Source organism: Ctenopharyngodon idella, chromosome 22 (genome assembly GCF_019924925.1).
Source record: "Ctenopharyngodon idella isolate HZGC_01 chromosome 22, HZGC01, whole genome shotgun sequence".
Lineage (NCBI taxonomy): Eukaryota > Metazoa > Chordata > Actinopteri > Cypriniformes > Xenocyprididae > Ctenopharyngodon > Ctenopharyngodon idella.
Window position 1 is genome coordinate 5,736,334 of NC_067241.1, and position 13,784 is coordinate 5,750,117.

The following is a 13,784-nucleotide window of genomic DNA, read 5'->3' on the forward strand; positions in this document are numbered from 1 at the left end:
GTAAGCTGTAGTGAAATACATTTTAAAAGTAACCTACCCAGCCCTGGGTATATTTATATATATATATATATATATATATATAATAAACATATATATATATATATATATATAAACAAACAACAAAAATGGTTTGCCCGGCTAAAAGCAATGCTTAATATAATATAATATAATATAATATAATATAATATAATATAATATAATATAATATATTGACCTATACGATCAGTTACATTACTATGAGAACCGTGTGTCTTTCAGGTAATCATATAAAGGATAATGAGAGCATTACCGCCATAGGAACTGTCAGGGGCACAAAGGAGCACATTTTAATGATGTCGTTAAGGGGTTTTAATGGGCAGGTGACTCCTCAGCCATCACTGATTGTGCGTGAGCATCATGTCTGAACAATAGACTGAGGTTTTTCCCATGATAACCCGATACTTCAAGGTGTGGACTATGCTGACCTGTCTCACCTTTGACATGAAAGATGCATTAATCTCTTCAGATCAATCTGAACTAAAAACATAAAACTTTTACTTTTAATAACACAATGTGGTTAATTTTATAACATTTCTGCACTATGCGATTCTGATCACCTCTATACGGATCATTCTCAAGTGTTCATGCAGCTTGACTGCTGTTCTTACTAAAGCAAAATACTGTTTTTAAACTTTTCACTCAAATCCCTATGTTGATAATATGATTTGTGATGAAAAATTAAATTTATCATTTTTTTTCATAACCTACTTGAGATGCAACTACAAATGCAAGGTATTGTTGTTACCTGTAATTCATTTCAAAGAGAAAAAAAGAAAATGTAACTTCTAGTTAGTCATTGACTCCCAAACAACGTTCTCTCTGATACAGTATTTCTTGATCAGCGGAGCAGAGAAGTGCTGCACTAAGGTAAATGGGGACAAAGGGCCATATCCATTAAGCGGCCGACTGCTTCGTACTTCTCTCCCCCGGCTGTCCAGTGACAGAGGCCCCCCAGTTTGACTGGAAGGAAATTGGCCTGTCTAAAAGGTTTGCTTTGTTTAGCATTCTTTCATTTGCATTCCAAATGAGGTTTGAGAATGGACCGGCCAGGCACAACCAAAACTCATTTGGGTAGATAGATATCAGCCATGGCTGTCACGCAAGGCTAGCGGAGGGGACAGACATCAGCTCCCTTTCCAGAAGATCCATACCATAGACTGCAGACACGGCCCTTCGACAAGAAGACAGCAATCACGGCAATATGCTAATCTGTGTTCAATTTCATACTCAGTTCTACCACACGTCAATCATTTTCCTTAGACATGGCAATGACGAATAGCAAAACGCATACACAATTATTTACTTACACATGTTCTGTGCCTGATAGACAGCAGATGAACATAAGCAATGTAAATGTATAGTGACATGCTGTTTTTCATACTGGTTTGCATTTAGGACCCAGAATGAACACTAGGGATGAGTCACTCCTCGTTGGAGACAAACAAATGACTTCACAAAGCCCATGTACACTAACGGTACATTAAGAACACATAGCTTCATGACTTCTACAAAAAGCTTGATCTGTTTCTTAGGAGCATTCCAGGTTCAGTACAAGTCAATGTTGTTATTGTAAACTTAAAAAAAAAAAGAACCTTTCTGTTAATTGAAATAAAATAAAATATAAATATTATATGGAAAAACTTTATATAAAAAAAAAAAAAAAAAAAAAAAAAAAAAAAAAGGAAATGTTGCACTGGTAACTAAATTTATTTGCGTTAAAGTACTGAAACTGAAAAAAAAAATAAAAATAAAAATACAATTAAAAAATGCTAAATATTTAAAAAAAAAAAAAAAACCTAATAAATTTGAAAAAAAAAAAGAACAAAATAACTAAAATTAAATCTTTTAGTTAATTAATAAAAATTTTAAATTAAATATTTTATTTTATTAAATATTCAACTAAAAGCTCATTCAAAATATTAATACTATAATAGTACATAAATAATACCAAAATAACACTGGTACAAGTTAAACTCAATTGATAACACAGCATATTGTTGATTACCACAAAAAAATAATTTTGAATGTGTTGTCAAAAAAATGAAGGTTATGGTGAGGGACTTACAATGGACATGAATAGGGCCAGTTTTTGGAGGATTTAAAAGCAGAAATGTAAAGTTAATCATTTATAAAAAATAAAAAAAACATTAATTTGAGCTGGATTTATGTGCAAATGTCATGGCAAGCTGTAAAATTTAATATAATCTATATTCGTAAACAGAAAAAGCAGGTAAATTATTTTTTCCAGACTTAAAGGGTTAGTTCAGCCAAAAATGAAAATTCTGTCGTTACTCACTCACCCTCATGTTGTTTCACTTTCAAGGTCCAGAAAGGTAAAGACATCATTAAAGTACTCCATGTGACTTCAGTGGGTTAACCTCAATTTTATGAAGTGATGCGAGTGCTTTGTTTGTGCAGAAAACATAATTTACCACTTAATTTACAAAACAATATTATCCAAAGCAAGTTCACGCAACAATGTCAGCTCTTGCATGAACACAAAATGCATGCGTCATGGTGCTCTCATGAACGCGCGTTGCAGATCAATATTTTCTTAAAGTGGTAAATTATGTTTTTTTTTCCCCCAAACAAAGATTGCGAAAATTGTTCATAAAATTGATGTTAAACCACTGGAGTCATCACATGGAGTACTTTAATTATGTCTTTCCTACCTTTCTGGGGTCTGGACCTTGAAAGTGAACCTACTTGTGTCGGATCTCTATGGAGGGACAGAAATTTCTCAGATTTCATTAAAAATATCTTCATTTGTATTCCGAAGATGAACGAAGGTCTTACAGATGTGGAATGACATGAGGGTAAGCAATTAATGACAGAATTTTCATTTTTGGGTGAACCAACCCTTTAAATCATGTTAAAATGCATGATGTTAATGTCTTGTGACTACACTTTTGAAGTCAGGAGTATTTTAATGTTTACATATTGGACCCCTATTTAAAGCACCTCAATATGTAACCCAGATTTTTAAAAAATTAAAAAGTGACCAGCAAAATATCACTCTTTACATGACCTTCTGCATTTTCATCAGCAACATATAAATTCCCTTGTGCAAAGGAACCTAAAGTTAACGTATGTGTTGGGATACATTAAACCATTGTGCTCTTACTGCGATGCGAGTTTGAATCTGGCTCACGTCATTCCCCCATCCTGCTTATCCTTCTCATTTCACTTCCTGTCCCCTCTTTAATAATGATAAAGGCAAAAATAAAACAAGGTTGCTTACAGCATGAAAATACCGATATAAAAAAAAAAAAAAAAAAAAGCACAGTGCTGTACCGAGATTGTGTTCTTTACCGGATCCACGTCCATCAACACCTGTGGTATGTTTTTATCTCTCAGTGTCTCTCACTTTATTTGCTTTGCTTTTGTATTTTGGTCAGGCCGACTCCTGTGTAATTACAGAGTTGTGTGTTGTGTTAGCACGAAAGCTTAGTCCAGATGGGTCAATGCAAAGGCTAAATCTACGTTTTCTTGCATTTGATACACAAATAAACCTGCTACGACAACACGCCATAATGTCTCAAAACAACTTAATGTTTATTTTCTCAAGCATTTTCAGATATCTACAATTTGAGTGTAAACTTCCCTTCCTGCATCTTGAAAAGCTTCTTTACCTGTGGAAATTCACCAGGGGATTGAGGTTTGAGGGGGAGTCATAAACGAATACACAACCACAGCCTTGCTCTGACTTGCCACGCATTACCTTCATTGGGTAATTGGCCTCCAGGGATCGTGGGTGTAGTGCATGTGTGTCACTGAGTTTGTCTGTGTGTCCCCAAGGAGAAGTTGCCATAGGTGAAGGGAAAAGAGTCAGACCTACCAATTAATGACCCAGCATTTTCCCCACAACACACTAGTTAACACATCAAACTGGCCAGTGCTTGACCACTCATTCAATATATATATATATTTTTTTTTTTTTTAGGAAAAAAAGCATGAGATTTTATCATTAAAGTCAGCATTCGTTTATTCAGCCAGTACAACTCTATCACACACAACATTTTTGTTAGTTTAGTTTGAGCATGTATGGGTTATGATGCACTGACACTGACACTCTGCTGTCAAAGAGTTTGAGTCAAGCACAAATTTCTGAAGGAGCTGATGCAAATATTCCCGCCTATTTGTCATAAGTGTGTGATTGACGCCTGTGATCGACGTTAGGAAAGAAATCCTGTCAAATTGGACAGATTTGAATATATATTAAACAAATTAGAATATATATTATATTAAAGCTCCTAATATATATCTCTTATATATAGGTCCTAATATATATCTCGACAGCCCCATATGCAAGAATCACTCCTTAATTCCCGCTCTTAATGATATGGTTTTTTCACCTTGGAAACAGAAGGCAATAATGCTGTGTCGGCTCACTTTATATGAATGGGCATTTTTTGTCCTTTAAAGAGCTCCAGTCAAAGTTCGGGCTACCAAATTCTCACTTTTTTTTTTAGATATCTGCAAATCAGAGACTACGTCAGAAAGTATTTTTCTGATTTTGAACAACTAAAGAAGCATGAAAATTTAGAAGAAATAAACAGATTTAAAGCCAGAAACTCTAAAGCAGTGTCATATTTCTATAATGTATTAATCGATCTGGTGGATAGAGACAACTACAATCAGGAAAGCATGGGAGGAGGATTTAGGTTTCACTATTGAGGATGCGCCTACAGAACATTCATGATTGTTCAATTAACACTAGACACAACTTAACCCAATTCAAATCTCTACATACAGTATACACGTGCAAAACTAAATTGCATAAGATTTGGGTACGCTTCTACATTCACTATGCACATAACCTTCACAAGTACTGGACTGAGATTTTTGACCTACTTTCAAAAGTGTATAAAAAAAAAAAAAGAGATTGTTCCAGATCCAATGATTGCCATTTTGAGGGTGATTTCTGTACCTTCTTTTAGTAAATATGAAAGTGTATTTCTGTATTTATGGTTCTTGCAAAGAGATTGATTCTTGAGAGGTGGAAACTGGACATTGTTCCAGCATTCGATGTGTTGCTGAGTGGGCTAGTGAGCATTATTCATATTGAGAAGTTATGATTTATTACCAATGACAAGCTAAATATATTTTGGAAAATATGGAAGCCTGTATTAGATCACTTATAGGAATGTGATAACTTTATACTGGTTTCTATACTCCATTATATCTTTGTAACTCTTAAATTTATTTACCTAACTATTATCATCTTGTTACTGTAGTTTTTTTTTCTTCTTTCTATATTTTTTCCCCATACCCTTTGGATGTTACCACTGTGATCTGTTTGGAACCCCTTTATTTTATGTATCAGGGATATTTATCTGTAACCAGTTCCCTTATTTTTATACATTCGGTATACCGTTCTATTGTTTCCTTTTTGGACCTTTGCTCTGAAAAAACAAATATGTCATATATATATATATATATAAATAAAAATAAAATAAAATAAAAAAATATTGGACAGATGTTGAAACGGAAGCACTTCACTCCTTCCAATTGGATGTTCGTCAAAATTTGTCCACAAGTTTTGGTGGACAGATTACTGGCACAGTTAAAGTAGATTCTCTTCCAGTACAATGTAATTTGCAGCGAATCACACATTTAAGAAGATCTATTTCTATTCTGTTTCAAATAAATGCTGTTCTTTTGAGCTTTAAGAAGAAGAAGTTTCTTGAGCACCAGCATATTAGAATGATTTCTGAAAGATCATGTGACACTGAAGACTGGAGTAATGATGCTGAAAATTCAGCTTTACCATCACAGGAATAAATAACATTTTAAAAATGGAAAACAGTTATTTCAAATTGTAGTTGTATTTCACAATATGTTTTTGTTGTATTTTTGAGCATAGGAGACTTCTTTCAAAAACATTAAAGAAATCTTACCAACCCCCAATTTTTAAACTGTAGTGTATTTATTTAAAAAAAGCCAGAATAATGCAGAATTTGTCTTTAGATTCAAACATACAAGACCAAAACAAACAGTTTGGATTGTAATAAGATCTATCTTAATCATTTATTTGTCTTCCAGTAAACTGCAATTGAAAACAAACACACAGTGGTTCCCAAATCATATATGCTTTCATATCAGATATTTCATCTGTGACCTGATAAAAACAATTTCATTTAGATTCAAAGCAACCCTATTCCATATTATATTGACTCCGTGCACACATCCAACAAAAAGCCTCTCTTTCCCGGTATGACCCTCAACAGACCGTCAAACACACCTGTGCTGGCCTGTTTTATGTCAACTAACATAATGAGGGAAAAACAAGAGCGAAGGAGTTTGTTTGGAAAACGAGGCTGGCTGTTGTCCCATAGGTCTCTTCTTCCATTGTTTCGGCTAAAAGCCTCGTCTGCTCGCTAAGCTTTTATAGGCACACACTCAATTGTCAGTCTATGTATGCTTTTCAGGAGACGATGCTACGAGCAGCCATTACAACAACTCCTACTATTACACACCTGCCGGCACAATAATTTTAAGAGAGTGTTTGCTTATTACATTATGCAGACAACATCAGAGCCCATTTTGCTCTATGATCCTGCATGTGTATCTTGGTTTATAATGATGAGGGATCAATCAAGTTAATGTCAATGTCACAAATGTCCATGTTCCTTTGTGCTTTGCTTCAGCTTGAAAAGAGCTTGTGAAATCTGTGTGGGCACAGATGGAAGTGCACCAGAAGGGCTGATAATGATGCAAGATCTGTTTGTGAGACTGTCTGCCCACAGGGAGCTCTGATCATGGGGAGACAGACTCATCCACAGGCCCCTCTGGACCTGTTACCATGGAGGATGCTGGATGTACACAGCACGGTTATGCGTTATCAATCCTAGCCAGATCAAAAGAGGCTCACAGAGATATGAAAGTTGCTGAACATAATGGCAATTTCAATGAAAATGTGACTTGGGAGGATATAGAGTGCAAGAAATTAATTGTGGAAATGTAAGAGAACATTATTAATCCATAAGTCAGGTGTCAGAGACAATTTCCAAGTGATGAATATCTTCAACAAGTCTCTCTTCCTGAAATCCCTTTTTTATAGAAGAAGAATCACAGAACAGGTGTATACGAAATGCCTTTATCATTTTTCTGACTGGCACTTTTTAAACAGAAACTGTATGACATCACAAATCTCTTTAATTAGAGCCGGTTCTCAAATCCCAAGAGGTGATGCTGCTTTCCTTTGGGTGATATCAATATTCGCCGCAGTGAGAAACACATGGATTCTCATTACAGACAGATGGTGAATCAAAATTTCCCACAATTTTTCTGATGTCATGTCATTCAGATCAGGTTTCAAATCTGCTGTCTGTTATTATGAATCTCAGCATGAATCCATCAATGAATCATTGATGAATCAAATACATCTCAGGGTAGTGTCTTTGTGTTACTCTTACATGTATGTGATGAATGAAACATACAAAATTACTCCAAGGCAAACTTGATTTACATACGGATTAAACAAACCGCACAGCTAAAGCATGCCTCGGGTTTTTAAAAAGAATACCGGATAATAAGTCATTTTCATGAGTAGGAAATTTATACAGCTCAACCAGCCCTTTATCGCCTGTGATTAAGAAAGTTCAAAAGAGCAGGGAACCGACAGGCCCAATTAAAAGTGATTTACAGATGTGATCTAAGAAAGAAACTTTGACAACTTAGAGAAAATGGGTGAGCAACCAATTAGTACGAATATCTCTGAACTTGTGAGCAGTCCACACAGAAATAACATTATTAAATGAAAGATGGATGTCAGTGCAGTACATGTTTTACTAATTAACTGAAAACTGGTCAGGAGGTGGAATTAGTGTAATGAGTTATGAATTATTTGTGCAGAAAGATACAAGGAATATATATATATATATGCGGCTATGCAGCCCAATACGCATCAAACTGCGATGCACTGTGCATTCTGACAACTTTCTATCAGAACCAGCATTAACTTCTTGAGCAATTTGAGCTACAGTAGCTCTTCTGTTGGATTGAACCACACGGGCCAGCCTTCGCTCCCCACATGCATCAATGAGCCTTGGCCACCCATGACCCTGTTGCCGGTTCACCGTTGTTTCTTCCTTGGACCACTTTTGATAGATACAAGAGCACCCCACAAGAGCTGCAGTTTTGGGGATGCTCTGACCCAGTCATCTAGCCATCACAATTTGGCCCTTGTCAAACTCGCTCAAATCCTTGCCCATTTTTCCTGCTTCTAACACATCAACTTTGAGGACAAAATGTTCACTTGCTGCCTAATATATCCCACCCACTAACAGGTGTCGTGATAAACAGATAATCAGTGTTATTCACTTCACCTGTCAGTGGTCATAATGTTATGCCTGATCGGTATATATACACACACTGTGTATATATGTAAATAAGTTTATAATGTATATAAATGCATTAGCAATTGTGTATTCATAGACACAGAAAACAATGAGCAAAGATTTACAGTGCTTCTCATGCTGTTCATGTATATTTTCGAAATGGCAGACTTTATCTTATAGCCTACTTCACATCATGCAAATAATTTTGTGTGAATGATGAGGAATCAAAGTCCAATGCTCTAAGCACCATCTGACACCATTCTCCAAAGACTGTCTCTACGGGAGAGCTACACTGCAGCACATTTGCTGATGTTAATAACACAGCACTATCAGAGGGCTGGGTAGTTTTATTGCTGCACAAATACAGCCCAGCAGGCCAATCTGTCAATAAAGAGTCTGCATCTGCAACAAAAAGCAAAAGAGACAGAAATTCAAGCTTCTTCAAAACCTTAATAGCTTAGTCAGTTAAGAAAACTAAAACCTTTGATTTATAAATATCTGATTTTTTTGTGTGAAAAAAAAAAACATAAATGAACAATTCAATCCCTAAGTCATGCAGTATGATCCCGACAAGCCACAATACAGTTAATGGTTAATTAATATTTCATTTGAATGCTTTGTGTGCAGTTTTACGGCTGCCGTGAAGCTGAATGTTATGGAACCAAACCACAAGGGTTGAAACTGTGTTATTAATGACATGCAATATAGATCTGGTATGCTATCATGTGTAATCTTCCCTAACAACATGACAAATTGCTGTTGAAACTCCCAGCCATGACCAACTTTTCAAGGCGTGCCTACTGTTGACATAGCTTTTAAGATCTTCATATGAACGAAAAGCTGTATGCGGATAAGGACTTTGCGCCATTTATAGGAGGAGAAATAGCACAGCATGTAATCTAATGAGTTGAGAGAACCACCATGTGCCAAAATGCACGCAAGCAATGCAAGGGGCAAACCCAAGCGCTCTTATGACATCACAAATCTCATGGCTTCCCCCAATAATATCATCTGGACAAAAATCAGATCAAAGAAGTGCTGCTATCACATTTGATCAAGTTTCATTTGCTGAATGTAACGGTGATGGCATGGCTCTGGTATGCTGGGACTGCACAGACTGTGACATTACAAAAAAGAATCATACCATGGCATCAGCAAATAAAGAGAGAGATGGCTAGATGTCTGTGCAATGAAATAAAAAAAATAAAATAAAAAAAACACAAACAATTAGTGAGAGTATCCTAAATACAGAGAGATACGATGTAGACGAGACTGAAAGGCCAACAACATGACCTGTTCAGATGCAAAGCACAAGCTGGTGCAAGTTCTCAAGATGTAAGAGTATCATAACAGTATTACAAAAAAAAAAAAAAAAAATCTGTTTATGGCCATTAAGAACTACTTCATGAATTTCCATAAGCAGTAGAATAAATTAATGAATGAATTTGTACTGTTCCACTGGCTTTCATTAATTATATTTTATTAAAACTAATAAATGTTACAATGCTGCATCTAAATGTAAAACCTTTAAAAAACATTTAAATTTAAAACCATTTTGCATATTTAAGAATAAACAAAAATGTTTTTACATTTTTCAAACATTAAAATAAATGTGCCATATAATACTAACGAGAGTGATACTAATTTTATGCATTTAATTGTTTAAGATTCACACTTATTTACATATAGTTGCTCACAGTATATATTTATAGTCCTGGTTAAACAAAAAGTGGCATAATAAGAAAGATGACCATGGACAGCAGTACTGACAGCAAAGAGAGGAAGGATGAACAATTTAAGCACCTTGAGAACTTCCTCAATCTTAACCCCAGGTGACCTACCTCAAGAGCAGCCCTCCAACACAAGGCCTTTCAAGACTGCATCATTAGCCGCATGATGCCTGATCACAACACTGCAAAAATACATACATAAAAATCCAGAAAGCAATATGGTGACCTGTCCTGAACCTTTTTACAACGCTTTTCCGAATCTGTATGAGACGGTGTACTGCATGTGCTCTGACTCTTGCATAGTGAAATGATGTTGGGCGTCTAGGATCGGTGGTTTGAAGAATGCACTAGTGTTATCACCGGAGGTTATGCAAGAATAGTTTGGTGGAAACCTTTGCCTGGTACAGTGCTGGGCCCCTGCTTCACGCAGCCAAGGAATCCTGCCCTAAAAATTCCTAATTGCCCTTGCTGAGCAGGAATCTGTCAGGCTCACCCAGGATGTTACACTTAGGTTATCACACAAGCTTCTATTTTACTTACTAATTTTAGTTTTGAACTTATTCCCTCCCTGAGTCTGAGGTCATCGGCTAAAAGAGGAAGTATTAAAGGACATAAAAAGGATGCAGTGTCTTGTCTTTAAAAAAAAAAAAAAAAGGCATTATTTTAGTTTTAGAGTTTGAAAGGCATTTATAAATAACTCTTTTCTATGGAAAAAATGAAAAATATTTGAAATATTTCAGGTCATATTTGCAGAAACGAAGTGAAAATCTGTTACGCCTTCAACTGAAACTTTTGGAAGAAACTTGACATTTAGACCAAAGAAAGCAGTACAATAAAATAGAATGAAATACACGCAGCGACTCCGAACACCTCTGTGTTTGGGTGGGGGGGGTTTACACTCAATGGTGGTAAGGTGAGGAAGACGGGTATCAAATGCTCAGATGAAAGAGGCAGAGCAGATTTAGAGCCTTTTTGTTTCCGTGTGTTCAAAGGAAGCAGCTGCTGACTGCACAGGGCTTAAGTCCTATTCATCTGTAGGGCGAGACAGACGCAGTATCCTGAGGCACAAAAACACACACACCACACACAAATACACACTTCAAAGTCTATAGAGACACAGACTGCTGCGGTGTGGTAGACTCTGCTCCATAACTCTGTCATTAGCATCACACACACAAGGCTGAGAGAAGCCCTGAACTCACCCAAAGTCTGTATCAAATCAGCATTTATCAGGCCCAGTATCCTTATGAGTCTGAGGGAAAAAATTATTTATAATGCACTATATATACATCTCTCTCAATCAATCAGTTTCTCATTTCTGGCAACAGCAATGATGCCAATCAGTAATGGATGCAAATCTATATAAAAATATTGAGAAATCAATGACAAAGTAAACACTGGGGTCATATGTCAACAGGTGACATCCAAGACTCACGCCCAGAGGCGGCCACCCATCCCCCAACGACACGTAAATCAGGTGCATTTTTTCTGTCGCTTGTTAACATTCAAATATGCCCTCGGATGTGTGTGTGTGTGTGTGTGTGTGTGTCTTCCTCTACGAAGCTTCAGTTAACATTTGCATCATAAGCAAATCAGTATTGTGTGACCATTTAGTACAAAGAGAAATGGCAGTCCTTATTTCACCAATTACCTGCAAAAAACCATTAGTGTAGTAAAAGTAAAACACATACTGTAGGATAAGTATTGGACAATGAGAATAAATAAATTAAATCATTTTTTTCTAGCATCGAACTGGTTAGACAAGTGTCTCACTTTTAATACTTCCCAAAAATGCACACCAACACACAAGGTTAGGTAGGAAATGAGGTCAGAAAGTGAAAGGTTTAGGCAAACTTTACGAGTAGTAGAGCTTGCAATGAACTTGCGCTTTTTATTTTCCTATTCAAAAACATTTGCATGGGTTGTCTGAGCACATGGTGTTGGTCTGAGCGCTCTGTGCCTGGCTGATGCTTTTCTGACTCCCTGTGTGTAACCAAACCAACATGCAAAGCTCGCTCCAACAGAACAGAGCACTAGCTCCGTGTAAAGGAGGATGCTTGAACTGATAACCAAGGTCATATATTTGTACCACCTGCTCATGACCGTTTGGCTTCCCTACCACTAATACAGCCCTGATTGTGAGATGGTATAGAGCAGTGGTGCAAACACAGAAACATAATGATCTATCAGACAAGAGAAAACAAAAGTTAAATAATATTAAAAGTAATGTTACTATTATTAGGAAATACTGTATATAAAATGTTCATTTTAAATAATATAAATAATGTAAGACTGTCCAGTGGAAGAAGAACAGGGGAAAAAATATTATATTTTATATAAGATTAAATATGAATTTTTCCCCCTGTTCTTTATCATGAACATTTCATTCATTAATACAGTTTATTCACTAGTTTAAAAAAACTGTAATAAAATATGATAAGATCTCAGAGTTAAACTGCGTCAGAAAAAAATAATCTTAATTATGTCAGATAACACTTAAGCAAAACATGGTCAGGTCAAAGTGTCTGAATAATTTTTGGTTCCAATTTTTTTATCAATTTTACTGGTAGTCCACTGTATGAAGAATTTTTGGGTATAATATGTCACAGTTTACTTTATTTTGCTATCCTCTCTTACATAAATGAACTATAGTGTCCTGCACCCACTAGTAAAAATATATCAAAAATATAAAAAAAAGGTCTCAATAATTTTTGGTTTGACTGTATATTATATATACATTATATATGTATATATATATATATATATATATATATATATATATATATATATATATATATATATATATATATATATAAAAGATTAGATTAAATATAATATTTTTTTCCCTGTTCTTTGTCATGGACAGAGTCAGCATTTATAATAATAAGAAATGTTACTTGAGCAGCAAATCAGAACATTAGAATGATTTCTAAACAATCATGTGACACTGAGTAATGATGCTGAAAATTTAACTTTGACATCACAGAAATAAATTATTTTTTAAATATATTCAAATGGAAAACAGTTATTTTAATATTTCACAATATTACTGTTTTAATTCAGAAATTAAAAGCATGTTCATCGTGGAAGAGGTGTATTCAAGACACTGCATGCATTAATTATGTATTTTTGAATTAATTAATCAATAGGACAAAAAATATTTTCATCATATCTTATCATGTAGTTGCATTTTATCAGTTGCATTTAGCATTATTTTCCCTGCTGAACAGACTCACAACCCTCCAGTTTAGAACCACTAGTAGAGTTATATGCTCAAACTTAAAATAAATACGGTAGGCTCTATCTACTGGCACTGCCAATATGTACAAGGTCTATGAAGCAAAAAACATTAGAAATTAAAGCCAAAGCCAACCACAGATTGCTCTGAGCTTCTCTCCCGAATGGCTCCTAATCTACAGACTCATTTAGAACGTGATTATTAGTGGACCAAGTTAACGAGGCCCATCTGCATCACTACAACAGGACAGATGGTCCATAGGAGGACATCTCAATTATAGTGTACACTAAGGTAAAGAATACACCTACCCCAGATTTACCACCAATTCCATATAATGTTTAACAGGTGTTTGTGCAGTCAAGGGAACTTTCTGCCTTATGTGAACAGTATTAAGCTTCAGTCCCACGTTACTTCAGAGATGAAATGCATCCCCCA